At 37.9% G+C, this 27,962-nt stretch overlaps 1 long non-coding RNA gene across 2 annotated transcripts in view; it reads right to left on the bottom strand.

Annotated features, from left to right (window-relative positions):
• The window catches only part of LOC129643211 (uncharacterized), a 314,944-nt gene that overhangs the window by 236,891 nt on the left and 50,091 nt on the right, over window positions 1–27,962 (bottom strand). Inside the window, exon 3 of one of the 2 annotated variants that reach the window (XR_008710154.1) lies at window positions 10,842–11,066. The exons of the other annotated variant lie outside the window; for it this stretch is intronic. This is a non-coding gene — a long non-coding RNA (uncharacterized LOC129643211). Of the gene's footprint in view, window positions 1–10,841; window positions 11,067–27,962 lie in introns of those variants that run through there. 2 annotated transcript variants of the gene reach the window in all.

Here is a 27,962-nt window from a genome sequence, read left to right as displayed (position 1 = left end):
TTGTTTGTGCTGTTGGAGACTGAAAGTGGATATTTAACAAGCTCTTAAGTGACATATAATTTCAAAACTTGGCTCTAATGGTAATTAATTGTATGCATCATTCTAAAAATAAGATTCAGGGTGAGCATGAAGATGTTGAATTCCTCAACTTATTGAGCTATGATGTTACTGAAGATGGAAGACTGTATATTCAGAAGACAAGGGAAAATGATAATAGATTCTTGCATACTTTAAAATGGCACCAAGAGATGTCACCTACTGAATTAGGATGATTTCAAAATCATTAATTTATAGTCAAAATTGAATATTCATAAAATATTCAAATGTCCATCACTGTTTAAAGTACTCTAAAATGTTGATAATATATTTTTCAGATTTTCCTTACAAAAAAAACACACTGTTTATCTTGAACTATATTAAAATAATTAAAAATTGATATTAATTTGGGGAATACAAGCCAAATGCTGTTCAAATACATTTTAATAAATTACTCTTGCTGTTTTTATCAAATTGTGTTTATGTCTTTAAATATCTACATAATTGACTGGCATTTTTAGGTATTTAATGTATACAAGTTCCTATTTCAAATTATCATTGGAAAGAAACTTGCTTATATTTTAAGGATTTTCGCCAAACCAAGGCTTACACATATTTAAATTGTCTAACATTAAAAGTTGAAATAAAAAATGACTACTTATTAAAGAATAAAATTGTGTGGAAAGGAGGTAAAGAGAAGTTAAAGAAATAGGCAACAGATTTTAAAATTCCTTTCTTTCTCAAACGATTTAATTTGAGCTGGAAATACAACCCATGTAATCTGCAGGGTATCAGTAAGAAACACAGCAGCAGATGAGTAGGAACTGACATCTGTGGCTGGGGAAAAAATTTGGCAAAGGCAGCAAAAAACAAGTAGTTAAAGAGCTCTAAATGGCCATAAAAATGTAGTCTTTTGAAAACATAGAGTGGTTTAAATTCTTATTTTCATTTTCTTCCCCTATTAAGTAATACATACTTGGCAGTATCGCTATAAGTGAGAAGCCAAAAGAGTCATTCTGAAAACAATAAATAAATGCAGTTTATGGAGGACAGAAACATAGAGAAGTATATATTTTATATGGAGTAGATAATTTAAAATATTTAATGCAAACCCACAATACTTTGGAAAATACATTTCGGGTTCTATCCTTGAAACTCCTGCAAAATTCATAGGATTCTATTGTTCAAGAATGACCTTTTGAGGTTTATGTAATTCTTCCCCTCAGAAAATAAGACCTGTGAGAACCACTGAACACACTGCCTTTATCCTATCCTCTTTGGGATATGATAACAAGTAAATTATCAAGATGAAATACAGGGCGGAGATTTGAAATCTATCCAGAGTCTATGATTACTATATAATTTTAAATTTTCTAATAAAATTAAATAGACAACATACAAATTCATTACTATAATCCAAAAGTCATCAAAGGTCAAAACCAAATGCTTGATGGTAAAGAAAAAGTTAAAGGAAAAAATTTTCCCATTGATATTAAATCAGACTTTTGTTTAGGAGTATTAGAAAACAATTTAAAAATGCAGTAAACCTCATGATAGTACTAACACATAGAGTGATAACAAACATTTGATAAAATGTGAATGTTTAATTGGGTCTTATTTCTCCAAGTAATGCTCATATTTTCTGTTTGGATGTGGGGTGGGGAAAATGAAAGACTATTAAATGACAGGGTTGCAGTCATGTAGCTATTTCTCAGTTTAGTGTATCAGTTCAGTACAGTTCAGTTCAGTCGCCAATTGTGTCTGAATTTTTGCAACCCCATGGACTGCAGTACACCAGGCTTCCCTGTATCATCACCAACTCCTGAAGCCTACACAAACTCATGTCCGTTGCATCGGTGATGCCATCCAACAATCTCATCCTCTGTCATTCTTTTCTCCTCACACCTTAATTTTACCCATCATCAGGGTCTTTTCCAATGAATCAGTTTTTCACAGCAGGTGACCAAAGTATTGGAGTTTCAGCTTCAGCATCAGTCCTTCCAGTGAATAGTCAGGACTAACATCCTTTAGGATGGACTAGTTGGATCGCCTTGCAGTCCAAGGGACTCTCAAGAGTCTTCTCCAACACCACAATTCAAAAGCATCAGTTCTTTGGCACTCAGCTTTCTTTATAGTCAAACTCTCACAAACATACATAACTACTGGAAAAACCATAGCTTTGACTAGACAGAACTTTGTCAGCAAAGTAATGTCTCTGCTTTTTAATATGCTGTCTAGGCTAGTCATAATTTTTCTTCCAAGGAGCAACCATCTTTTAATTTCATGGCTGCAATGATTTTGGAGCCTTCTGGAGTGATTTTGGAGCCCAAGAAAATAAAGTCTGTCACTGTTTCCATGTTTCCCCATCTATTTGCCATGAAGTGATGGGACCAGATGCCATGATCTTAGTTTTATGAATGTTGAGTTTTAAGCCAGATTTTCACTTTTCTCTTTCACTTTCATCAAGAGGCTCTTCAGTTCCTTTTCACTTTCTATCATAGGGTGGTGTGATCTGCATATCTGAGGTTATTGATATTTCTCCTGACAATCTTGAATCCAGCCCGGCATTTTGTATAATGTATTCTGCATATAAGCTAAATAAGCAGCATGACAATATACAGCCTTGACATACTTCTTTCCCAATTTGAAACCATTCTATTTTTCCTTGTCTGGTTCTAAATGTTCCTTCTTGACCTGCATACAGAGTTCTCAGGAGGCAAGTGGTCTGGTATTCCCATCCCCTGAAGAATTTACCACAGTTTGTTGTGATCCAGTCAAAGGCTTTGGAGTGATCAATAAAGCAGAAGTAGATGTTTTTTCTGGAATTCTCTTGCTTTTTCAATGATGCAACGGATGTTGGAAATTTTACCTCTGGTTCCTCCGCCTCTTCTAAATTCAGCTTGAATACTTGGAAGTTCATGATTCACGTATTGCTGAAGCCTGGCTTGGAGAATTTTGAGCATTACTTTACTGGCGTGTGAGATGAGTGCAATTGTGTGGTAGTTTGAGCATTCTTTGGCATTGCCTTTCTTCGGGCTTGGAATGAAAACTGACTTTTTCCAGTCTTGTGGCCACTGCTGAGTTTTCCAAATTTACTGGCATACTGAGTGCAGGACTTTCACAGCATCATCTTTCAGGATTTGAAATAGCTCAACTGGAATTCCATCACCTCCACTAGCTTTGTTCATAGTGATGCTTCCTAAGACTCACTTAACTTCACATTCCAGGATGTCTGGCTCTAGGTCAGTGATCACACCATTGTGGTTATCTGGGTCATGAACATCTTTTTTGTACAGTTCTTTGTGCATTCTTGCCACACCTTCTTAATATATTCTGCTTATGTTAGGTCCATAACATTTCTATCCTTTATTGTACCCATCTTTGTATGAAATGTTCCCTTGGTATCTCTAGTTTTCTTGAAGAGACCTCTAGTCTTTCCCATTCTTTTGTTTTCCTCTATTTCTTTGCATTTATCACTGAGGAAGGCTTTCTTATTTCTCCTTGCTATTCTTTGGAACTCTGCATTCAAATGGGTATATCTTTCCTTTTCTCCTTTGCCTTTCATTTCTCTTTTTTTCATAGCTCTTTGTAAGGCCTCCTCAAATAACCATTTTGCCTTTTTGCATTTCTTTTTTTGGGGATGATCTTGATCATTGCCCTCTGTACAATATCAAGATCCTCTGTCCATAGTTCTTCAGGCACTCTGTCTATCAGATCTAATCCCTTGAATTGGTTTTGTCAATTCCACCATATAATCATAAGAGATTTGATTTATGTCATACCTGAATGGTCCAGTGGTTTTCCATACTTTCTGACATATAAGTCTGAATTTTTCAATAAGGAGTTCATGGTCTGAGTCTCAGTCAGCTCTTGGTCTTGTTTTTGCTGACTATATAGAGCTTCTCCATCTTTGGCTGCAAACAATATAATCAATCTGATTTTGCAAACAATATAATCGATTTTGTTTCTGTATTGACCATCTGGTGATGTCTATGTGTAGTCTTCTCTTGTGTTGTTGGAAGAGAGTGTTTGCTATGACCAGTGCATTCTCTTGGCAAAACTCTGTTAGCCTTTGCTCTGCTTCATTCTGTACTCCAAGGTCAAATTTGCCCATTACTCCAGGTATTTCTTGACTTCTTACATTTGCATTCCAGACCCCATGATGAAAAAGACCTCTTCTTTGGGTGTTAGTTCTAGAAGGTCTTGCAGGTGTTCATTGAACAATTCAACTTCAGCTTCTTCAGCATTATTGGTCGGGGCATAGACAGTACCTAAGTAACAGTAAACTAAATGGCCTCTGCTGATTTACTTGTAAGCTCATCTTCAGGAAATGTTTATTTTTCTTAGGTCTGACATTGTGCATTCTCTAAGAGTTGGCTAGAGATCATCTATGGATTCTAAACAATCCTGACCAGGTTAATTTGAACCTTTGCCATGACCTTTGGTTACATTGGTATGATCACTTTAATTCCTCACAGTTTACCGTCCAATAACTGATATTCTTCACCTAAGATGTGTTGTCTTGTTTAGTCACTGAGCCGTGTCTGACTCTTTGTGACCCCATGGACTGTAGTGCACCAGGCTCCTCTCTCCATGGGATTTCCCAGGATAGAATACCGAAATGGGTTGCCATTTCCTCCTGCAAGGGATCTTCCGACCCCAAGGACTGAATCTGAATCCTCTACACTGGCAGGGAGATTCATTACCCCTGAGCCATCAGGGAAGCCAGGATGTCTTATTAACATTCCATATAAAACACTCTTGAAATAATAGATTAGTTTTATGGATTAATGCGAAGTTCTTTCAAGAAACTCAAATTGCAGAAAGCCTATTTCTTGTTATATAAGGGTTTTAAACCCTGCTAAACCTCTAATTAAATGTGTGTGTGTGTGTGTGTGTGTGTGTGTGTGTTTTTAAGAAATCATCAAGCAGCAGGAAAAGCACAATGTTTGGCAACAACAAATATTTGTTGATTGAACACATTAATGAATACCTTTTGGCTTCCCTCATTTACTTGATAATTATTACTGTAGATTTCCAAATTATTTGAATGGAATCTGTTCATTCCAGTTTAAACTCATATTTCAAAGAAAGTAAGTATAGTTTGCATCAGAGCACATATTTCATCTACTGGGCCTTATGGTTTCTGCTTAATGGAGCTCTACACAGTGATAGCCATTTAACAAATATTTACTGTGCACCTCTTATGTGGCAATGTATAAATCAGGGCTTTTGAGTTTGTTTTTTTTTTAATTGCAGTATAGTTGATTCACAATATTGTGATACTTTCAAGTGTATAGCATAGTGCTTCAATATTTTTGCAGATTTTGTTCCATGATGGGTTATTATGAGATACTGGGTATAATCCCCTGTGCTACACAGTAAATCTTTGGTGCTCACTTATTTTATATATAGTAATTTCTATCTATTGACCCCATACTCCTAATTTGTCCCTTCTTTCTTCCTCCCTTTTGCTACCATAAGTTTGTTTTCCATTTCTGTGCGCCCGTTTTGTGTGCATATATATATATATATATATATATATGCACACACACATGTATATTCATTTGTATTATTTTTTAGATTCCACATATAACTGATATTGTATAGTATATATCTTTCTCTGGTTTATTTCACTAAGCATATCATTCTAGGAACATCCACCTTGCTGCAAATAGCAGTACTTCATTCTTTCTATTTTATGGCCAAATACTCCAGCGTGTGTGTGTGTGTGTGTATGTGTATGCCACATCTACTTAAACCAAGCATTTGCTTATGAACACTTGGGATTCTTCCATGTCTTAGCTGTTGTAAATAGTGCTGCTAAGAGCATTGGGGTGCATGTATCTATTCAAATTTGTGTTTTGTTTTGTTTTCCCAGATATATACCCAGGAGTGTAATTACTAGATCACATGGTAGCTCTAGTTTAGTTTCTTAAGGAACCTCCACAGTCATTGCTATAAAGAAAGCTGAGTGCCGAAGAATTGATGCTTTTGAACTGTGGTGTTGGAGAAGACTCTTGAGAGTCCCTTGAACTGCAAGGAGATCCAACCAGTCCATCATAAAGGAGAGCAGTCCTGGGTGTTCAATGGAGGGACTGATGTTGAAGCTGAAACTCCAATACTTTGGCTACCTTATTTTGTGGAGAGCTGACTCATTTGAATAGATCTTGATACTGGGAAAGATTGAGCAGGAGGAGAAGGGGATGACAGAGAGTGAGATGGCTAGATGGCATCACTGACACAATGGACATGAGTTTGGGTGGAGTACGGGAGTTGGTGATGGACAGGAAGGCCCGGAGTGCTGTGGTTCATGGGGTCACAAAGAGTTGGACACAACTGAGCGACTGAACTGAACTGAACTGACAGTCATTGCATCAATTTACATTCCCACCAACCATGTACAAAGATTCCCATTTACCCACATCCTCTCCAAGAGTTGTTATTTATAGACTTTTTGATGATATCTATTCAGACATGCACAGGTACAGTGAGGAGGTATTGCACCTACTTTTGATATTCTTTGGAAAAATGTATACTCAGACTTCTGCCCATTTTGATTGAATTATTTGGGGGTTTTGATATTGAGTTGTATGAGCTGTTTTTAGGCTTTGGATATTAATTTCTTGTCACATCATAATTTGCAAATATCTTCTCCCATTCTGTAGGTTGTCATATTATTTTGTTGATGGATTTCTTTGCTGTGTAAAAGCTTTTGTTCCATTTGTTTATTTTTGCTTTTAATTACTTTGCCTTGGGAGGATGATTCAAGAAAATGTTGCTACTATTTGTGTCAAATATGTTTGCTTTTAAAGTTTCATGTTTTTGTTCACCTCCAAATGGATCAAAAATTTAAATTTAAGATCCAATGTCATAAAACTCATAGAAAAAAACCTAGGGTTAATAAGCTACTTGGTATCACTCTTCACCATGATCTTTTGGGATTTCACACCAAAAGCTAAGACAACAAAAGCAAAAATAATTATTATATATGGTATCCATACTATAATATAAAAAGGAATATTATTCAGTGATAAAAATAAGGAAATCCTGACATTTGCAACAACATAGATGATGCCTGACAGCATTATGCTTAGTGAAATAAGTAAGAGGGAAAAAGACAAATATTGTATTATCTCACTTATATGGGAAATCTAAATACAAAATGAAAACAGAGCTCAAACTTCAGTTCAGTCTCTCAGTCGTGTCCAACTCTTTGCAACCCCATGAACCACAGCATACCAGGCCTCCCTGTCCATCACCAACTCCCGGAGTTCACTCAAACACACGTCTATTGAATCGGTGATGCTATCTAGCTATCTCATCCTCTTTCTTCCCCTTCTCCTCCTGCCCTCAATCCCTCTCAGCATCAGAGTTTTTTCCAATGAGTCAACTCTTCGCATTAGGTGGCCAAAGTATTGGAGTTTCAGCTTTAGCATCACTCCTTCCAAAGAACATTCAGCACTGATCTCCTTTAGAATGGACTGGTTGGATCTCTTTGCAGTCCAAGGGACTCGCAAGAGTCTTTTCCAACACCACACTTCAAAAGCATCAATTCTTTGGCACTCAGCTTTCTTCATAGTCCAACTCTCACATCCATACATGACCACTGGAAAAACCATAGCCTTGACTAGATGGACCTTTGTTGGCAAAGTAGTATCTCTGCTTTTCAATATGCTGTCTAGGTTGGTCATAACTTTTCTTCCAAGGAGTAAGCATATTTTAATTTCCTGGCTGCAGTCACCATCTGAAGTGATTTTGGAGCCCAAAAAATAAAATCTGACACTGTTTCCAAGGTTTCCCCATCTATTTCCCATGAAGTGATGGGACCAGATGCCATAATCTTCATTTTTTGAATGTTGAGCATTAAGCCAACTTTTTTACTCTCCTCTTTCACTTTCATCAAGAGGCTTTTTAGTTCCTCTTCACTTTCTGCCATAAGGGTGGTGTCATCCGCATACCTGCTGCTGCTAAGTCACTTCAGTCGTGTTCGACTCTGTGCGACCCCATAGAGGGCAGCCCACCAGGCTCCCCCGTCCCTGGGATTCTCCAGGCAAGAACATTGGAGTGGGTTGCCATTTCCGTCTCCAATGCATGAAAATGAAAAGTGAAAGTGAAGTTGCTCAGTCATGTCTGACTCTTCATGACCCCATGGACTGCAGCCTACCAGGCTCCTCAGTCCATGGGATTTTCCAGGCAAGAGTACTGGAGTGGGTTGCCATTGCCTTCTCTGCTGCATATCTGAGGTTATTGATATTTCTCCCGGCAATCTTGATTCCAGCTTGTGCTTCTTCCAGTCCAGCGTTTCTCATGATGTACTCTGCATAGAAGTTAAATAAGCAGGGTGACAAAATACAGCCTTGACGTACTCCTTTTCCAATTTGGAACCAGTCTGTTGTTCCATGTCCACTTCTAACTGTTGCTCCCTGACCTGCATATAGGTTTCTCAAGAGGCAGGCCAGTGGCATGGTATTCCCATCTCTTTCAGAATTTTCCACAGTTTATTGTGATCCACACAGTCAAAGGCTTTGGCATACTCAATAAAGCAGAAATAGATGTTTTTCTGGAACTCTCTTGCTTTTTCCATGATCCAGCGGATGTTGGCAATTTGATCTCTGGTTCCTCTGCCTTTTCTAAAACCAGCTTGAACATCAGGAAGTTCACGGTTCACGTATTGCTGAAACCTGGCTTGTAGAATTTTGAGCATTACTTTACTAGCCTGTGAGATGAGTGCAATTGTGTGGTAGTTTGAGCATTCTTTGGCATTGCCTTTCTTTGGGATTGGAATGAAAACTGACCTTTTCCAGTCCTGTGGCCACTGCTGAGTTTTCCAACTTTGCTGGCATATTGAGATCATCTTTCAGGATTTGAAATAGTTCAACTGGAATTCCATCACCTCCACTAGCTTTGTTCGTAGTGATGCTTTCTAAGGCCCACTTGACTTCACATTCCAGGATGTCTGGCTCTAGGTGAGTAATCATCCCATCGTGATTATCTTGGTCGTGAAGATCTTTTTTGTACAGTTCTTCTGTGTATTCTTGCCACCTCTTCTTAATATCTTCTGCTTCTGTTAGGTCCATACCATTTCTGTCCTTTATCAAGCCCATCTTTGCATGAAATGTTTCCTTGGTATCTCTCATTTTCTTGAAGAGATCTCTAGTCTTTCCCATTCTGTTGTTTTCCTCTATTTCTTTGCATTGATCACTGAGGAAGGCTTTCTTATCTCTTCTTGCTATTCTTTGGAACTCTGCATTCAGATGCTTATATCTTTCCTTTTCTCTTTAGCTTTTCGCTTCTCTTCTTTTCTTTTCACAGCTATTTGTAAGGCCTCCCCATAAGCCGGAATTTCCCAGACATGGGAAATGTAAAAACAAAATGAAAATAGAGCTCAACCTTATAGAAATAAAAATGGAAAAGTGGTTGCCCAGGGCTGAAATGTGTAAGAAATAAGACAGGTTGGTAAAAGGGTTCAAACTTTCAGCTATCAGGTGAGTGTTTTTGGATTTAATGTAAAACCTGATGACTATAGTTTATAACACTATATTGTGTAGTTGAAATTTATGAAAGTAGATAGAATTAATGTTCTAAAAAAAATACAAAATCACATAAAATGTGAGGTGACAGATGTGCTAATCATATTGGAAAATCCTTTCACAATGTATATGTATATCAAATCATCATGATGTACACTTTAAATATCTTATAATTGTATGTGTAAATTATACCTTAACAAAGCTAAAAAAAGATAAAACTAAAAATAATGAATAAAACATTTAAAAGCTAGAAGATAATATACTTTAAAATAGTCTACCATAGAATCAAAGAGGGATAAAGCAACTATTATGGTACATAAGACTTGATAAAATAAATGGCAGTTTATATACGTAAGCTAAGAATAGAGAAGATGAATCATTTTACACAAATTACGGATCTACAGCTTGCAATAACCAGGCTATGTGATATGACAGTGAAATTTAGAGTTTAAAAGTTCAGAATCAAAGCATATTTCAGGATGATGTGATCAAAGTCTTAATTGTTCCTGTAGGTGATTGAAACCTAACTAAGATGAAATTTACTCAAGTTTGAAGATTTAAAATATATATTTAGCAAAATTTAGAAAAGAGAAAGTCATCAATAAGAAATTAGCAGCTGTTAAGATATATGGCAAAACATGCATGCATATATGCATGCTCTTTGCCACCCCATGGACCGCATAGCTAGTCAGGGAGGTTGCCATCACTTTCTCCAGGGGATCTTCCTGACCCAAGGAATGAATCCCAGTCTTCCAGGTTTCCTGCATTGGCAGGTGGGTTCTTTACCACTGCATCACCTGGGAAGCCCATGGCAAAACATATTTACATACAAAGAAACTGAGCAAGCTCCCTCACTGCTGAAGATCTCCTGGGCATAAATAAATAATGACAATGAGAATAGAGAGTCATGCTATGGTAGGTGGCAAAAACTTCTGAATTAGCAATTTTAATAGTAGTGGTAGATCAAAAATTTGCAAATAAAAGTGAGGTAGAAATATGATGACCCATAATATCATTGCTATAATTAGTTAAGAGAGTGAGATGTATATATCCTATATTGAAAGGGAACTTATTACCAGGTAAGAACAAAGAAAGTATTAAATAACTGTAAATATTCAAGATTGAAAATTTTGTTTATATAACAATTCAGATTTCCTGGGGCCAAACAGACATAGAAGAGACACTACAAAAAACGTGTTGATTGGCTTGGAAAACATAAATTACTTAGGTTTCAGAGTATATCAAAATATAGAAGGACAGATGTGTACCTTGAGATGATTTCAGACATCAGAAAATGTAGGTAAAATTAAGTTTGATTTTCCAGTATCACTGTAACAGGTGATTCATCTGTTCTTTCTGAATTGTGACACTTCCAATACCTCAAATTTTTGTGCATCTATTATTGTTTCACCTTCGGGACATCCCAGTGGTAAGGGCAGTTCAGTGTTCTCGTTCCATTTTCTGGGTGAAGTAGTTGATGTTTACAGAAAAAACAACCTATGGTCAGATTGAGATCCAGGACTTAGAACTGAATGTCCCAATCAGGACTATATTCCACCTCAACAATGCCTTCCAGGTGTTCGCTATTAATCTTTGCCACAAATTGTGAAATGTATTTTCTGTCATGTTTCTCTGACTTCATTTTGGATAATCTTCTACAAATATGCCTTACACAGGAGTTACTAGAGTTTATTTGAATTAAATTTTATTATAAAAACTTAATTGAAATTGATAGGTTATACAAACTGAAATCTCTGCAGTTGATAAACTATTCTCCTACTGAAAAAAAAAAGTTTGTATTAATTCTGAAATAAAATGGAAACAAAAACCCAAGAAGAAGGGGGCAACAGATGTTTTCCTCTAGGAAAACCGCAGCTGATTTTACATTTTCAATCCCATGCAACAGATTGTGTCACTTAGTGACAGATAATACCACAAAAACAATTCTAAATCATAGGAAGTTTATAATATGTCAGGTATGGTAGATGTGCTAAAATGAGGGGAAAAAAACAACTTCTTATTCCAATGTGCTCACAAATATTATTTTACTCTGAACACCATCTTTATCATATAGCATCTAGAGATTTACATTTTCATAACAGGAACAGACATGGTCATCATAAAGATCTGTTTGTCCTCTGATGATTACACACAACCAAAGCTAAAGTACTGCTGAATCAAAACACAATTGATATTAAGAAAAAAAAGACCTTTGGCTGATTCTTGAGACATGAATCAGTAATGCCAATAGAGCAGGAAAAAACAGAAATCTAAACAGATATTTGAATAAAAATATCAAATCATTATTGCAATCTTTGAAGAAATAGTATTACATTTATTTTAACACAGTGTGAGAAAATATGGTTTTGCAAGTCATTTGGTTAGTGGCATAATGAACCACATGGCTTGCTGAAAATTTGGATGAAATCCAGTTCAACAGCCACTATTCAAATTGATAGTGACAGCTCATTCTGAGGGAAAAATGTTATTTTCAAATGATTGATATGAATTCAAAGGAGTGTGAATAACTATAGTGTACTCGGTGCATAAAAGTTGTGACAGGTTGGCACATCTTTAATTCTGATTTAAAACAAGACAGGGCATTGTGGTTTCCAACACCATTCAGCCTGTATACGATAAGAAATTATTTGAGTCATTGGAATAGTTCACAAAAGAAAATCTGCCAAAATTTAAAAACTATGAGTCTGATTTCTGTATTAGATTGGCACACTATGTGCTAAAACTAATTGCAATGTTTTCTTCCATTAATAAACGGAAGACATTCATTCATATTAAGTAGATGGGATCATAACTTACTAAATAGTCTTGTCTAATTCTGAAACACAGAGGTGAAATACCAGGTGAAAGGAAATATAGTCCCTGCCATAAAAAAAAAACATTAAAACTTGACATCAAAGCAACTCGGTCAAAATTCAACTGAATGAAAAAGAGGAATAAATGCATAATACAGGCAAATTTCTTCAACCTATTTAAATTTGACTGGTTGCCATATTTACATTTTAATTTTCTTAACTGTATTCTCAAAAAGGCCAATTAGTGGGTTCTTTTTGTTTGTTAATACAAAAGCATTCAAAGGAGACCATTTATATACTTTTGAGGGTCAATTTTTTTTTAACTATTCTGCATTTTCAAAGTTTCTATTGTTATTAATACAAAGTGGCATCATTTGCTAAACAGGGAGGCCCATATCCTATAACATCAGATCAGATCAGTTGCTCAGTCGTGTCCGACTCTTTGCGACCCCATGAATCACAGCACGCCAGGCCTCCCTGTCCATCACCAACTCCTGGAGTTCTCTCAGACTCACGACCATCGAGTCAGTGATGCTATCCAGCCATTTCATCCTCTGTCGTCCCCTTCTCCTCTTGCCCCCAATCCCTCCCAGCATCAGAGTGTTTACCAATGAGTCAACTCTTCACATGAGGTGGCCAAAGTACTGGAGTTTCAGCTTTAGCATCACTCCTTCCAAAGAAATCCCAGGGCAGATCTCCTTCAGAATGGACTGGTTGGATCTCCTCGAAGTCCAAGGGACTCTCAAGAGTCTTCTCCAGCACCACAGTTCAAAAGCATCAGTTCTTCAGCACTCAGCCTTCCTCACAGTCCAACTCTCACATCCATACATGACCACTGGAAAAACCATAGCCTTGACTAGACGAACCTTTGTTGGCAAAGTAATGTCTCTGCTTTTGAATATGCTATCTAGGTTGGTCATAACTTTCCTTCCAAGGAGTAAGCGTCTTTTAATTTCATGGCTGCAGTCACCATCTGTAGTGATTTTGGAGCCCAGAAAAATAAAGTCTGCCACTGTTTCCGCTGTTTCCCCATCTATTTCCCATGAAGTGGTGGGACCACATGCCATGATCTTCGTTTTCTGAATGTTGAGCTTTAAGCCAACTTTTTCACTCTCCACTTTCACTTTCATCAAGAGGCTTTTTAGTTCCTCTTCACATTCTGCCATAAGGGTGGTGTCATCTGCATCTGAGGTTGTTGATATTTCTCCTGGCAATCTTGATTCCAGCTTGTGCTTCTTCCAGTCCAGCGTTTCTCATGATGTACTCTGCATATAAGTTAAATAAGCAGGATGACAATATACAGCCTTGACGAACTCCTTTTCCTATTTGGAACCAGTCTGTTGTTCCATGTCCAGTTCTAACTGTTGTTTCCTGACCTGCATATAGGTTTCTCAAGAGGCATATCAGGTGGTCTGGTATTCTCATCTCTTTCAGAATTTTCCACAGTTTATTGTGATCCACACAGTCAAAGGCTTTGGCATAGTCAATAAAGCAGAAATAGATGCTTTTCTGGAACTCTCTTGCTTTTTGCATGATCCAGCAGATGCTGGCAATTTGATCTCTGGTTCCTCTGCCTTTTCTAAAACCAGCTTGAACATCAGAAAGTTCATGGTTCACATATTGCTGAAGCCTGGTTTGTAGAATTTTGAGCATTACTTTACTAGCGTGTGAGATGAGTGCAATTGTGCAGTAGTTTGAGCATTCTTTGGCATTGCCTTTCTTTGGGATTGGAATGAAAACTGACCTTTTCCAGTCCTGTGGCCACTGCTGAGTTTTCCAAATTTGCTGGCATATTGAGTGCAGCACTTTCACAGCATCATCTTTCAGGATTTGGAATAGCTCAACTGGAATTCCATCACCTCCACTAGCTTTGTTCGTAGTGATGCTTTCTAAGGCCCACTTGACTTCACATTCCAGGATGTCTGGCTCTAGGTCAGTGATCACACCATCGTGATTATCTGGGTCATGGAGATTTTTTTTGTACAGTTCTTCTGTATTCTTGCCATCTCTTCTTAATATTTTCTGCTTCTGTTAGGTCCATACCATTTCTGTCCTTTATCAAGCCCATCTTTGCATGAAATGTTTCCTTGGTATCTCTCATTTTCTTGAAGAGATCCCTAGTCTTTCCCATTCTGTTGTTTTCCTCTATTTCTTTGCATTGATCACTGAGGAAGGCTTTCTTTTCTCTTCTTGCTATTCTTTGGAACTCTGCATTCAGATGTTTATATCTTTCTTTTTCTCCTTTGCTTTTCACTTCTCTTCTTTTCACAGCTATATTTAAGGCCTCCCCAGACAGCCATTTTGATTTTTTCCATTTCTTTTCCATGGGGATGGTCTTGATCCCTGTCTCCTGTACAATGTCATGAACCTCATTCCATAGTTCATCAGGCACTCTATCTATCAGATTTAGGCCCTTAAATCTATTTCTCACTTCCACTCTATAATCATAAGGGATTTGATTTAGGTCATACCTGAATGGTCTAGTGGTTTTCCCTACTTTTCAATTTAAGTTGAATTTGGCAATAAGGAGTTCATGGTCTGAGCCACGGTGAGCTCCTGGTCTTGTTTTTGCTGACTGTATAGAGCTTCTCCATCTTTGGCTGCAAAGAATATAATCAATCTGATTTCGGTGTTGACCATCTGGTGATGTCCATGTGTAGAGTCTTCTCTTGTGTTGTTGGAAGAGGGTGTTTGCTATGACCAGTGGGTTCTCTTGGCAAAACTCTATTAGTCTTTGTCCTGCTTCATTCCGTATTCCAAGGCCAAACTTGCCTGTTACTCCAGGTGTTTCTTGACTTCCTACTTTTGCATTCCAGTCCCCTATAATGAAAAGGACATCTTTTTGGGGTGTTAGTTCTAAAAGGTCTTGTAGGTCTTTATAGAACCATTCAACTTCAGCTTCTTCAGCGTTACTGGCTGGGGCATAGACTTGGATTACTGTGATATTGAATGGTTTGCCTTGGAAACGAACAGAGATCATTCTGTCGTTTTTGAGATTGCATCCAAGTACTGCATTTCAGACTCTTTTGTTGACCATGATGGCCACTCCATTTCTTCTGAGGGATTCCTGCCCGCAGTAGTAGATATAATGGTCATCTGAGTTAAATTCACCCATTCCAGTCCATTTCAGTTTGCTGATTCCTAGAATGTCGACATTCACTCTTGCCATCTCTTGTTTGATCACTTCCAATTTGCTTTCATTCATGGACCTGACATTCCAGGTTCCTATGCAATATTGCACTTTACAGCATCGGACCTTGCTTCTACCACCAGTCACATCCACAGCTGGGTATTGTTTTTGCTTTGGCTCCATCCCTTCATTCTTTCTGGAGTTATTTCTCCACTGATCTTCAGTAGCATATTGGGCACCTACTGAATGTGGTCCACTGGAGAAGGGAATGGCAAACCACTTCAGTATATCCTATAAGTGACTACTCAAATAGTTGTGACTTTCTAAAAACTAAGGTGGTTGCCTATTCAGTGATATGTTTTATATATTGTCATTTTACTCAAAAACATTGTAGGCCCTTTTTCTTAAATTATGTATGCTTATTGTCATTAGCTATTATATGCATGTTGCTCAAAAACTAAAATGGACTACATGTCAAAGAAATGCATGTATGCATGTTTTCAGGTATGAGTCAGTTATTTCAATGAAAGTGACAGGAGTCTGATTCCCTGGTGGCTCAGTGGTAGAAAAAATCTGCCTTCCAATCCTGATTGGAAGACAGAGAAGACATAGGTTCAGTCCCTGGGTTGGGAAGATCCCCTAGAAAAGGAAATAGCAATCCTCTCTAATTCCTGGAAAATCCCATGGACAAAGGAGTCTGGCAGACTACAGTACATAGGGTCACAAAACAGTCGGACACAACTGAGTTACTGAGCAGGCACACACCCAGGACAGGAATCCAACTCAAAGTTACACAAAAATCTAACTGGGAAGAGCACACTACAAATAGCTTTAAGCAAGGCCTGATAGAGACACTCAAAAATTTCCTGAATAAAAAAGTGTTCTTAAAGAACATTGCTGTCTGTCTTTTGGCTATATGCCCATTCTTTTGAGAGCTGTCTCTATAATGGCACAATAAATGTAGAAGATCCAAGCTTAAAGATATCTACTGCCAATAATCTTTAACAGATGATGTCACCTTTTTCTGAATCCCTTTCAATTCATTGAAATAAATCTGTCTCAGTTTTAGTGTCCTCCATGGTGGCTCAGACAGTAAGAGAATCCACCTGCAATGTAGGAGACATTGACTCAATGTCCATTGAGACAATGACTCAATCCCTGGGCCAGGAAGATCCCCTAGAGAAGGGAATGGCTACCCACTCCAGTATTCCTGCCTGGAGAACTCCATGGACAGAGGAGCCTGGCAGGCTACAGTCCATGGGGTAGCAAAGAATCGGACACAACTGAGTGAGGAACACACACACACTTCAGTGTTGGTAAAATGCCCTTTTATCCACTAAAAAGCATGCACAAAGGGAAGGTACACCCTGATCAGTCTTAGAATTCTACTGCTGGTTTTCTTGGCCTGACTTGCAGATGACATCATGTAAGGAAGGAGTGCTTCACAAAATAACTGAAGGATTCTTCTATCAAGGTAAAAGAGTGGAGAAGGGAATGGCAAACCACTTCAGTATTCTTGCCTTGAGAATCCCATCAGTTCAGTAGTATCTGACTCTTTGTGACCCCATGGAATGCAGCACACCAGACCTTCCTATCCATCACCAACTCCCAGAGTTTACTCAAACTCATGTCCATTGAGTTGGTGATGCCATCCAACCATCTCATCTTCTGTTGACCCCTTCTCCTCCCACCTAAAATCTTTCCCAGCATCGGGGTCTTTTTAAATAAGTCAGTTCTTCACATTAGGTGGCCAAAGTATTGGAGTTTCAGCATCAGTTCTTCCAATGAATACTCAGGACTGATTTCCTTTAGGATGGACTTGTTGGATCTCCTTGCAGTCCAAGGGGCTCTCAAGAGTCTTCTCCAGCATCACAGTTCAAAAGCATCAATTTTTCAGTGCTCAGCTTTCTTTATAGTCCAACTCTTACATCCATACATGACTACTGGAAAAACCATAGCCTTGACTAGATGGACCTTGGAATGATATGAAAAGGCAAACAGATAGGACACTGAAAGATGAACTCCCCAGGTCGGTATCCCAATATGCTACTGGAGATCAGTGGAGAAATAATAACTCCAGAATGAATGAAGGGACGGAGCCAAAGCAACAACAGCACCTAGTGGTGGATGTGAGGAGTGATGGAAGTAAAGTCTAATGCTGTAAAGAGCAATACTGCATAGGAACCTGGAATGTTAAGTCCATGAGTAAAGGCAAATTGGAAGTGGTCAAACAAGAGAAGGTAAGAGTGAACATTGACATTTTAGGAACAGAGAACTAAAATGGATTGTAATTGGTAAATTTAACTCAGATAACCATTATATCTACTACCGTGGGCAAGAATCCCCTAGAAGCAATGGAGGTACCATCATAGTCTACAAAAGAGTCCAAAATGCAGTTCAGTTCAGTTCAGTCGCTCAGTCGTGTCCAACTCTTTGCAACTCCATGAACCACAGCATACCAGGCCTCCCTGCCCATCACCAACTCCCGGAGTCCACCCAAACCCATGTCCATTGAGTCGGTGATGCCATCCAACCATCCCATCCTCTGTCGTCTCCCTCTCCTCCTGCCCTCAATCTTTCCCAGCCTCAGGGTTTTTTCCAATGAGTCAGCTCTTTACATCAGGTGGCCAAAGTATTGGAGTTTCAGCTTCAACATCAGTCCTTCCAATGAACACCCAGGACTGATTTCCTTTAGGATGGACTGCTTGGATCTCCTTGCAGTCCAAGTGACTCTCAAGAGTCTTGTCCAACACCACATTCAAAAGCAGTACTTGGATGCAATCTCAAAAATGACAGAATGACCTCTGTTCATTTCCAAGGCAAACCGTTCAATATCACAGTAATCTAAGTCTATGCCCCAACCAATAATGCTAAAAACGCTGAAATTGAACAGTTCTATGAAGACCTACAAGACTTTCTAGAAATAACACCCAAAGAAGATGTCCTTTTCATTATAGGGAACTGGAATGCAGGAGTGGGAAGTTAAGAAATACCGGGAGTAATGGGCAAATTTGGCCTTGGAGTTCAGAATTAAGCAGGGCAAAGGCCAATAGAGTTTTGCCAAGAGAATGCACTGGTCAGAGCAAACACCCTCTTCCAACAACACAAGAGAAGACTCTACACATGGACATCACCAGATTGTCAATACATCACCAAAGTCAGATTGATTACACTGTTTGCTGCCAAAGATGGAGAAGCTCTATACAGTCAGCAAAAACAAGAGTGGGAGCTGACTGTGGCTCAGATCATGAACTTATTGCCAAATTCAGACTGAAATGGAAGAAAGTACGGAAAACCTGTAATTAGCCTTTATAACATTTTTTCCTTCAATACCTGAAATTTCCATTTTTAAAATCTCACATTTATGGTTGCAGATCATCTTATGAAGAACATTGTGAAATGTTTGACTTTTACATCAAGAAAGAAAAGAAGCCTTGAAGACTAGTACTGAAGAAGAGAATTTTTAAAATCAAATTAATATTGAAAACAAATATGTTTCTTCATATACCAGAATATATGATATATGTTTATTCATAAATCAGCACAGATGGCGTCAATCTTATTTTACTCTTAAAATCTACAATAAGACTCTTACAAGTTAAATGGCAGCTCGGTTTTTACTTAACTGGGTGTATAAAACTCAGGAAATTTGGTGTAAGCAACAGCTTCTAGGGAGCCCTTCACTGAGACAAATTATAAATCACTTAAAGATAACTTCAAATGGATTGAATATGTGAAGACAAATGTCTAGTGCTTACAAATTTAGTTTGAAGCCAAATAATATAAAATATATAAGTTCAATATTTTTATCTTTCAGCTGTGCACATTATCATATTTCATTTTCTACTTTTTACATTGCTTGAAGCTATCCATTTAAAAATACAAACATAAATCACATAAATCACACATTCTACAAAGGCCTCCAAATTACCCATTTTCCACACATACACATAGAAAACTAATTTCTTCATTATAGTGTAACTCTAATTAAAGTAAACATGAACCTGAACTTATGCTTAGACTCTTGGTTTGCACATACACTCACTGCCTTAATCCAATCAATTTTGCTTCTTATTTTATTGTTCACTAAAAAATCTTAATATAATCTGAAGTCTTATGTACCTAAAAATAAGCCAAAAAATATGGCAAAGAGAAAAAAAAAAAAAAAAGCAGTACAGCATGGAAAGGCTAAAACAGAAAGAGAAATACTCAACTTGAACTTGAAAGAGCAAACTTGATAGATTGTAAGTTATGTTTGCTTTAGGAAGGCTTAAGCTTTGTTTCCAGTACAAATGCACCAGACAAGTCAAAATCCCATTGACCTTGCAATGTTTGAAGGGAAATATATTTGTAGAGACCCTCTGTACTGAAATTAATCTCTTATGTTGATCAAGTAAGAGTGTATCTTTATCATAAGAAAAAAATAATGGCAATTTTGTTTTTGTTACCTACCAATGTTTGGGGAACAAAAACTAGTCATTGTAGTCTTAAAAAATCTTAAGTTTTTTTTGCTATTAGTCACAATAAGTCAATCATGGTGCATTGAAGCAGTTTACCAATCTATGTTCCTTTTCATCTCTTTCTCAAGAGTCTATAAATAGCACTGTTGAGTACTTGAAGTGAAAGTCACTCAGTCGAGTCTGACTCTTTGTAACCCCACAGATTATCACGGAATTCTCCAGGCCAGAATACTGGAGTGGGAAACCTTTCCCTTCTCTAAGGGATCTTCCCAACTCAGGGATCAAACCCAGGTCTTTCACATTGCAGGCAGATTCTTTATCAGCTGAGCTAGAAGGGAAGCCCAAGAATACTGGAGTGTGCAGTCTATCCCTTCTCCAGTGGATCTTCCCGACCCATAAGTCGAACCAGGGTCTCCTGCACTGCAAGCAGACTCTTACCAACTGAGCTATCAGGGAAGCCCTTTGAGTACTTAGTGATCTTTTACACTGCATTTTTGGAAATTTTTATTTTATTCTTGTAAGCATGGTTATATACAAAAACTTTCTTTACCTGTGATAGATCAATATATTTATTAGAAGAAATTTTAATGTTTTTAAAAGTTTCATATTGGGAGACTTAGGAAAGTAGAAATAAAGCAAAATAATACACATTCTACATCTGTGTTATTGAATAAACATTTTTTTTGCCTTAGAACAATTGAAGATGGAGAAAAAGTTGTGAAGAAACTACAGAGAATGGACTTCCCAGGTGGCACTAGTGGTCTCCTCAGTAGAGTCTAACTCCTTTGTGACCCTATGGATTGTAGTCCAACAGGCTTTTCTGTTCATTGAATTCTCCAGGCAAGAATACAGGAGTGGGTTGCCATTTCCTTCTGCAGGGATCTTCCCAACCCAGGGACAGAACCCAAGTCTCCTGCATTGCAGGCAAAGTCTTTACTATCTGAGCCACAAGGGAAGTCTAGTAGTATAGAACCCCCCTGCCAAAGCAGGTAGACATGAGAGACTCGGGTCTGATCCCTGGAACAGGAAGATCCCCTGGAGGAGGGAGTGGCAATCCACCCCAGTATTCTCGCCTGGAGAATCCCATGGACAGGAGAGCCTGGTATGCTGCAGTCCATAAGGTCCCAAAGAGTCGGATACAACTGAAGCGACTTGGCACACAGAGAATTCCCACTTACCATGCACAGAGATGTTGGCTTCTTGTATTAGTGTAATCTATTTGCTAAAACTAATCACCCAATATGATATAGCATATTAATTAAAATGCATGCTTCTTTCAGAATTCCTAAGTTTTCACCTGATATACTTGCTCTGTTTTAAGATCCCTTCCAGCAGGGCACATTTTGTTACATCTGTTTTTAGTTAAACTTTGCTTGGCCCTAAATCTGAAACTTCAAGATTATAAACATACTGAGAAGTATCCTGTGCTTTCCTCTTTCTCCTTATTTTCTATGTGAATATATATAAACACCAGTTTCTTATGTAAAATAAAGAATTCACTCATTACCATGATAAATCAGATCAGATCAGATCAGATCAGTGGCTCAGTCGTGTCCGACTCTTTGAGACCCCATGAATCGCAGCACGCCAGGCCTCCCTGTCCATCACCAACTCCCGGAGTTCACTGAGACTCATGTCCATCGAGTCAGTGATGCCATCCAGCCATCTCATCCTCTGTCATCCCCTTCTCCTCCTGCCCCCAATCCCTCCCAGCATCAGAGTCTTTTCCAATGAGTCAACTCTTGGCATGAGGTGGCCAAAGTACTGAAGTTTCAGCTTTAGTATCATTCCTTCCAAAGAAATCCCAGGGCTGATCTCCTTCAGGATGGACTGGTTGGATCTCCTTGAAGTCCAAGGGACTCTCAAGAGTCTTCTCCAACACCACAGTTCAAAAGCATCAATTCTTCGGCACTCAGCCTTCTTCACAGTCCAACTCTCACATCCATACATGACCACAGGAAAAACCATAGCCTTGACTAGCCCGACCTTTGTTGGCAAAGTAATGTCTCTGCTTTTGAATATGCTATCTAGGTTGGTCATAACTTTCCTTCCAAGGAGTAAGCGTCTTTTAATTTCATGGCTGCAGTCACCATCTGTAGTGATTTTTGAGCCCAGAAAAATAAAGTCTGCCACTGTTTCCACTGTCTCCCCATCTATTTCCCATTAAGTGGTGGGACTGGATGCCATGATCTTCGTTTTCTGAATGTTGAGCTTTAAGCCAACTTTTTCACTCTCCACTTTCACTTTCATCAAGAGGCTTTTTAGTTCCTCTTCACTTTCTGCCATAAGGGTGGTATCATCTGCATATCTGAGGTTACTGATATTTCTCCCGGCAATCTTGATTCCAGCTTGTGTTTCTTCCAGTCCAGTGTTTCTCATGATGTACTCTGCATATAAGTTGAATAAACAGGGTGACAATATACAGCCTTGATGAACTCCTTTTCCTATTTAGAACCAGTCTGTTGTTCCATGTCCAGTTCTAACTATTGCCTCCTGATCTGCATACAAATTTCTCAAGAGGCAGATCAGGTGTTCTGGTATTCCCATCTCTTTCAGAATTTGCCACAGTTTATTGTGATCCACACAGTCAAAGGCTTAAGCAAGGTAACCATATACAATCTTGACATACTCCTTTTCCCAATTTTGAGCCAGTCTGTCGTTCCATCTCCAGTTCTAACTGTTGCTTATAGACTTTCAAAAATTCATTTTGTGAACTTTTCTTATTTTGGTTAAGCCTTATTTCTGTATTCATTCTTTGATACCTATTATCTATCATGGTAGATATAGGTATCAAAGAATAATATCAAAGAATGAATACAGAAATAAGGCTTAGCCAAAATAAGAAAAGTTCACAAAATGAATTTTTTTTAATTTTTATTTTATTTATTTATCACAAAATGAATTTTTGAAAGCCTAGAAGCAACAGTTAGAACTGGAGATGGAACAACAGACTGGCTCAAAATTGGGAAAGGAGCATGTCAAGATTGTATATGGTTACCTTGCTTATTTAACTTATATGCAGAGTGCCTCATGTGAAATGCCAGGCTGGATAACTCACAAACTGGAATCAAGATTGCTGGGAGAAATATAAACAACCTCAGATATGCAGATGATAACAATCTAATGGCAGAAAGTGAAGAGGAACTAAAGAGCCCCTTGATTTGTGTGAAAGAGGAGAGAGAAAACACTGGCTTAAAACTCAACATTCAAAAAACTAAGATCATGGCATCCAGTCCCATCACTTTATGACAAATAGAAGGGCAAAAAAGTGGAAGCAGTGACAGATTTTCTTTTCTTGGGCTCCAAAATCACTGTGGATCATGACTGCAGTCAGGAAATTAAAAGAATTAAAAGACACTTGCTCCTTGGAAGATACTAGGACAAACCTAGACAGCATATTAAAAAGCAGTGATATCACTTTGCTTACAAATGTCTTAATAGTCAAAGCTAGGGTTTTTCCAGTAGTCATGTACAGATGTGAGAGTTAGACCATAAAGATGGCTGATCCTGGGAAAGATTGAGAGCAGGAAAAGAAGGGGCAACAGAGGATTAGATGGTTGGATGGCATCACTGACTCAATGGACATGAGTTTGAGCAAACTCCAGGAGATAGTGAAGGACAGTGAAGACTGGCATGCTGCAGTCCATGGAGTCTCAAAGAGTCAGACATGACTTAGTGACTAAACAAGTACTGCTATTAGAATGAAGTAATATATTTTACTATAAAGTTCCATTCCCAATATGAGAATGAATCCTGATCAACTACACTATTCAAAACATCTGTACAGAATTACAACAAACAAATGATATTAAGACTTTCTGAACAAGTATCAAGAAAGTGTATTCAAGGGCTTTCTGGCCACTGAAATCAACATTTATGTGTGGAAATAATAAAATATACAAAAGAGTTTTGACAGCTAATGGGAGGGGACTACATAAATGCAGTGAATCTATAACTTCATTTAAGTTATTGAATAATTCAATTCAGTTCAGTTCAGTTCAGTCGCTCAGTCATGTCTAACTTTTTGCAACCCCATGAACTGCAGCACGCCAGGCCTCTCTGTCCATCACCAACTCCCGGAGTTCACCCAAACTCATGTCCATCGAGTTGGTGATGCCATCCAGCCATCTCATCCTCTGTCGTCCCCTTTTCCTCCTGCCCCCAATCCCTCCCAGCATCAGGGTCTTTTCCAATGAGTCAACTCTTTGCATGAGGTGGCCAAAGTATTGGCGTTTCAGCCTCACCATCAGTCCTTCTAATGAACACCCAGGACTGGTCTCCTTTAGGATGGACTGGTTGGATCTCCTTGCAGTTCAAGGGACTCTCAAGAGTCTTCTCCAACATCACAGTTCAAAAGCATCAGTTCTTCGGCACTCAGCTTTCTTCACAGTCCAACTCTCACATCCATACATGACCACTGGAAACTTATTATTTACTTATTAATTTATTCATTTATTATTTACTTTTATTATTATATTAACTGGATTTATTAACTCCAATAAAAATGTTAAAATTACCTTTTTTGTTTTGAAACAGCAGTTAGGTATACTCCCTAAAAAAATAATGACAATAATCATCTAGGATTATATGATGCTTCCTAGTACATAACATTTAAAATAAGTCTGCATCCAATTTATAATCAACTAAAAACCTCATTTTTATTTTGGTGTTATATTTTGAATAAAGCAATGATATTTATAATTTTCAACTAGAATCATATTATCTTGAAACTATCTTGTACACTTCTTTTAGTGAGCCCTGTGAGATCTCTAGATGACTCTCTTCCTATTCTATAGCAATAGATTTAGAATAGCATTCATAATAGAATAAATATCATAGGCATCTATGGTGGCTTGGCTAGTCTGCCAACATTCCTTCTGCACATACTGGCTGGTAAACCTGGGCATGTTTCTCAGCCATGTTTTTGCCAGTTTTCTCACCTGTAAGATGGACATTATTATCACCTTTTTATAAGTTTTATTATAAAAATGAAAAAATATTTATAATAAGCTGGGAAAAAACATATATATGCATAGGTCCCAATGTTTCACACCTTGAGTAACACAACCTGCATCTACTGCTACAATTATACTGAATAATAATGATGCAATCCAGGCAGTTGGATTCCAGAGTCTGAATTCTCAGAAAATAAGCTATCTTCTTCTTTGGATAGTTCAACCAGTAATCATCATCTTTAATATACATAGCTTTGTTCCATACATATCCAATATCTTGTTGTAGATTGTAGGATTTCTAATATAGGATTTGAGCTAACCATAGTCTCCAAGTTGCTTCTTTGAAAATAGTCATAGTATCAGACTGTTTATTATCTCTTGGTTCTCATAAAATTATAGAGCTTGAAATAAATTTCAGTTGTTTAGATTTCCAACAAAGGTGATTTATTTCTCAGTAGATTCTATTAAGAAACAGAAGAATAAATATCATATCCTAACTTATATTTCAGAATAAGCACTGTAGGTAAAGTAATTTCCTGTTGTTTGCCAAATATAAATTTGGAATTCATGCAGTGAGTTGATGGTAGTTCTAGAGCTAGATTTGCAAATGTTGAACTGTCAGTGGGACAGTTAGAAAAATTGCAGGCTATTAAAAAAAAAAACAGACTTATTAACAAATTGAATGCAGTTATTTCAGTCAGAATCCCAACCAGTTAAATAAATCTCTTTCTAACTTAATGTAATGATGGCTTTTCTTTTACTGTTTTTGTCACCCTTTCATTAGATATTTTAGTTCATGTCAAAAAATGTGATTTTATTAGATATTATAACCTATTTGTATTAAGAATTGTATTGAATGTTTGAGTTGAGTATAGTGATGCATTAGCCATGCATTCCATTTCTGGTAATACTGTTAGCTAATTAAAATGAATGAAAAAAAGAAACTAACCTTTTCTAAAACAATGTATCACATTCAGAAAAGATGTATGCTATAATAATTTTAACACATTGACTTGATGTCTTGTTCCAGTTCAATTTGAATCAAAATGTTGAAACTTTAGTTTCTATCATATAAGTAATTACATTATTTTAATTATGAAAAAAGAGGGAAATTATGTCCAACTGAATAGCAGCATGTCAATCACCTGCCAAGGACTAAAAATAAGAGTGTTTTACTCTTTCTCTCTTGAGTTTACTTTATGATTATAACTGGAGAACCATGACTAATTCAGCCAAAGATATTAATATATATGTAAGCATTCTATGAAAATTTAAAAACTTAATTTTTCCCCAATTCTACAATGTGAAAAACTTAAGAATACTGAAGACCTGAGTTCATTGTAACTTCACTTGATTAAGAAAGAAATCATGAGAACCTATTATTTATAATGTGATATTTCAGTCATTCAGGGTTTCAAAGATTAATAAGATATATTAATTTTCCTCAGCAAGCTTAGAAACACGTGGAGATGATAGATATGTAGCTAACCAGCACATTCAATCCTTTAGTTTTGAGCTTTTGAACAAAATATTTGTGACACATCGTTTGGATGTGCTAATGAAAAGAAAAATTTAACATGAAAAAAAGTGGGTTAATTTCCCCTTCTTTGATCCTTAACCTAACTCCCTAGGTCACACCTTCACCCATGTTTTTGCTAACTTTACCAAAGGGCAACAATTTCCAACTAATCATGAAAACTCAGATTTAAGGAATGATCCAGCTCTCCACTTTTGCTATTAATAAGCTTCACCAACAATTTAACTGAATCCTATCATGTTGGATCTTGACTATCTCTCAAATTTCTCTTCAAATAGCCATCCCTAGAGTTGATTTCTTACTTTACACAGGTCCCTTTCTGAATATCCAGTTCAGTTCAGTTCAGTCACTTAGTCCTGTCTGACTCTTTGCAATCCCATGACTTGCAGCACATCAGGCCTCCCTGTCCTTCACCAACTCCCGGAGTTCACCCAAACTCATGTCCATCAAGCCGGTGATGTCATCCAGACATCTCATCCTCTGTCGTCCCCTTCTCCTCCTGCCCCCAATACCTCCCAGCATCAGGGTCTTTTCCAATGAGTCAACTCTTCACACGAGGTGGCCAAAGTATTGGAGTTTCAGCTTTAGCATCAGTCCGTCCAATGAACACCCAGGACTGATCTCCTTTAGGATGGACTCTTGAGAGTCCCTTGCAGTTCAAGGGACTCTCAAGAGTCTTCTCCAACACCACAGTCCAAAAGCATCAATTCTTCAGTGCTCACCTTTCTTCACAGTCCAACTCTCACATCCATACATGACCACTGGAAAAACCATAGCCTTGGCTAGATGGACCTTTGTTGGCAAAGTAATGTCTCTACTTTTTAATATGCTATCTTACTCCTTCATAGGAGTAAGCAAGCGCCTTTTAATTTCATGGCTGCAGTCACCATCTGCAGTGATTTTGGAGCCCCCCAAAATAAAGTCTGACACTGTTTCCACTGTTTCCCCATCCATTTCCCATGAAGTGATGGGACCAGATGCCATGATCTTTGTTTTCTGAATGTTGAGCTTTAAGCCAACTTGTTCACTCTCCTCTTTCACTTTCATCAAGAGATTTTTAGTTCCTCTTCACTTTCTGCCATAAGGGTGATGTCATCTGCATATCTGAGGTTATTGATATTTCTCCTGGCAATCTTGATTGCAGCTTGTGTTTCTTCCAGCCTAGCGTTTCTCATGATGTTACTCTGCTGCTGCTGCTGCTGCTAAGTCACTCCAGTCCTGTCCAACTCTGTGTGACCCCAGAGACAGCAGCCCACCCAGCTCTGCCGTCCCCGGGACTCTCCTGGCAAGAACAATGGAGTGGGTTCCCATTTCCTTCTCCAGATGTACTCTGCATATAAGTTAAATAAGCAGGATGACAATATACAGCTTTGACGTACTCCTTTTCCTATTTGGAACCAGTCTATTGTTCCATGTCCACTTCTAACTGTTGCTTCCTGATCTACATATAGGTTTCTCAAGAGGCAGGTCAGGTGGTCTGGTATTTCCATCTCTTTCA

The sequence above is a fragment of the Bubalus kerabau genome, chromosome 2, assembly GCF_029407905.1.
Source record: "Bubalus kerabau isolate K-KA32 ecotype Philippines breed swamp buffalo chromosome 2, PCC_UOA_SB_1v2, whole genome shotgun sequence".
NCBI lineage: Eukaryota > Metazoa > Chordata > Mammalia > Artiodactyla > Bovidae > Bubalus > Bubalus kerabau.
This window is presented reverse-complemented; position numbering and strand designations above follow the sequence as displayed.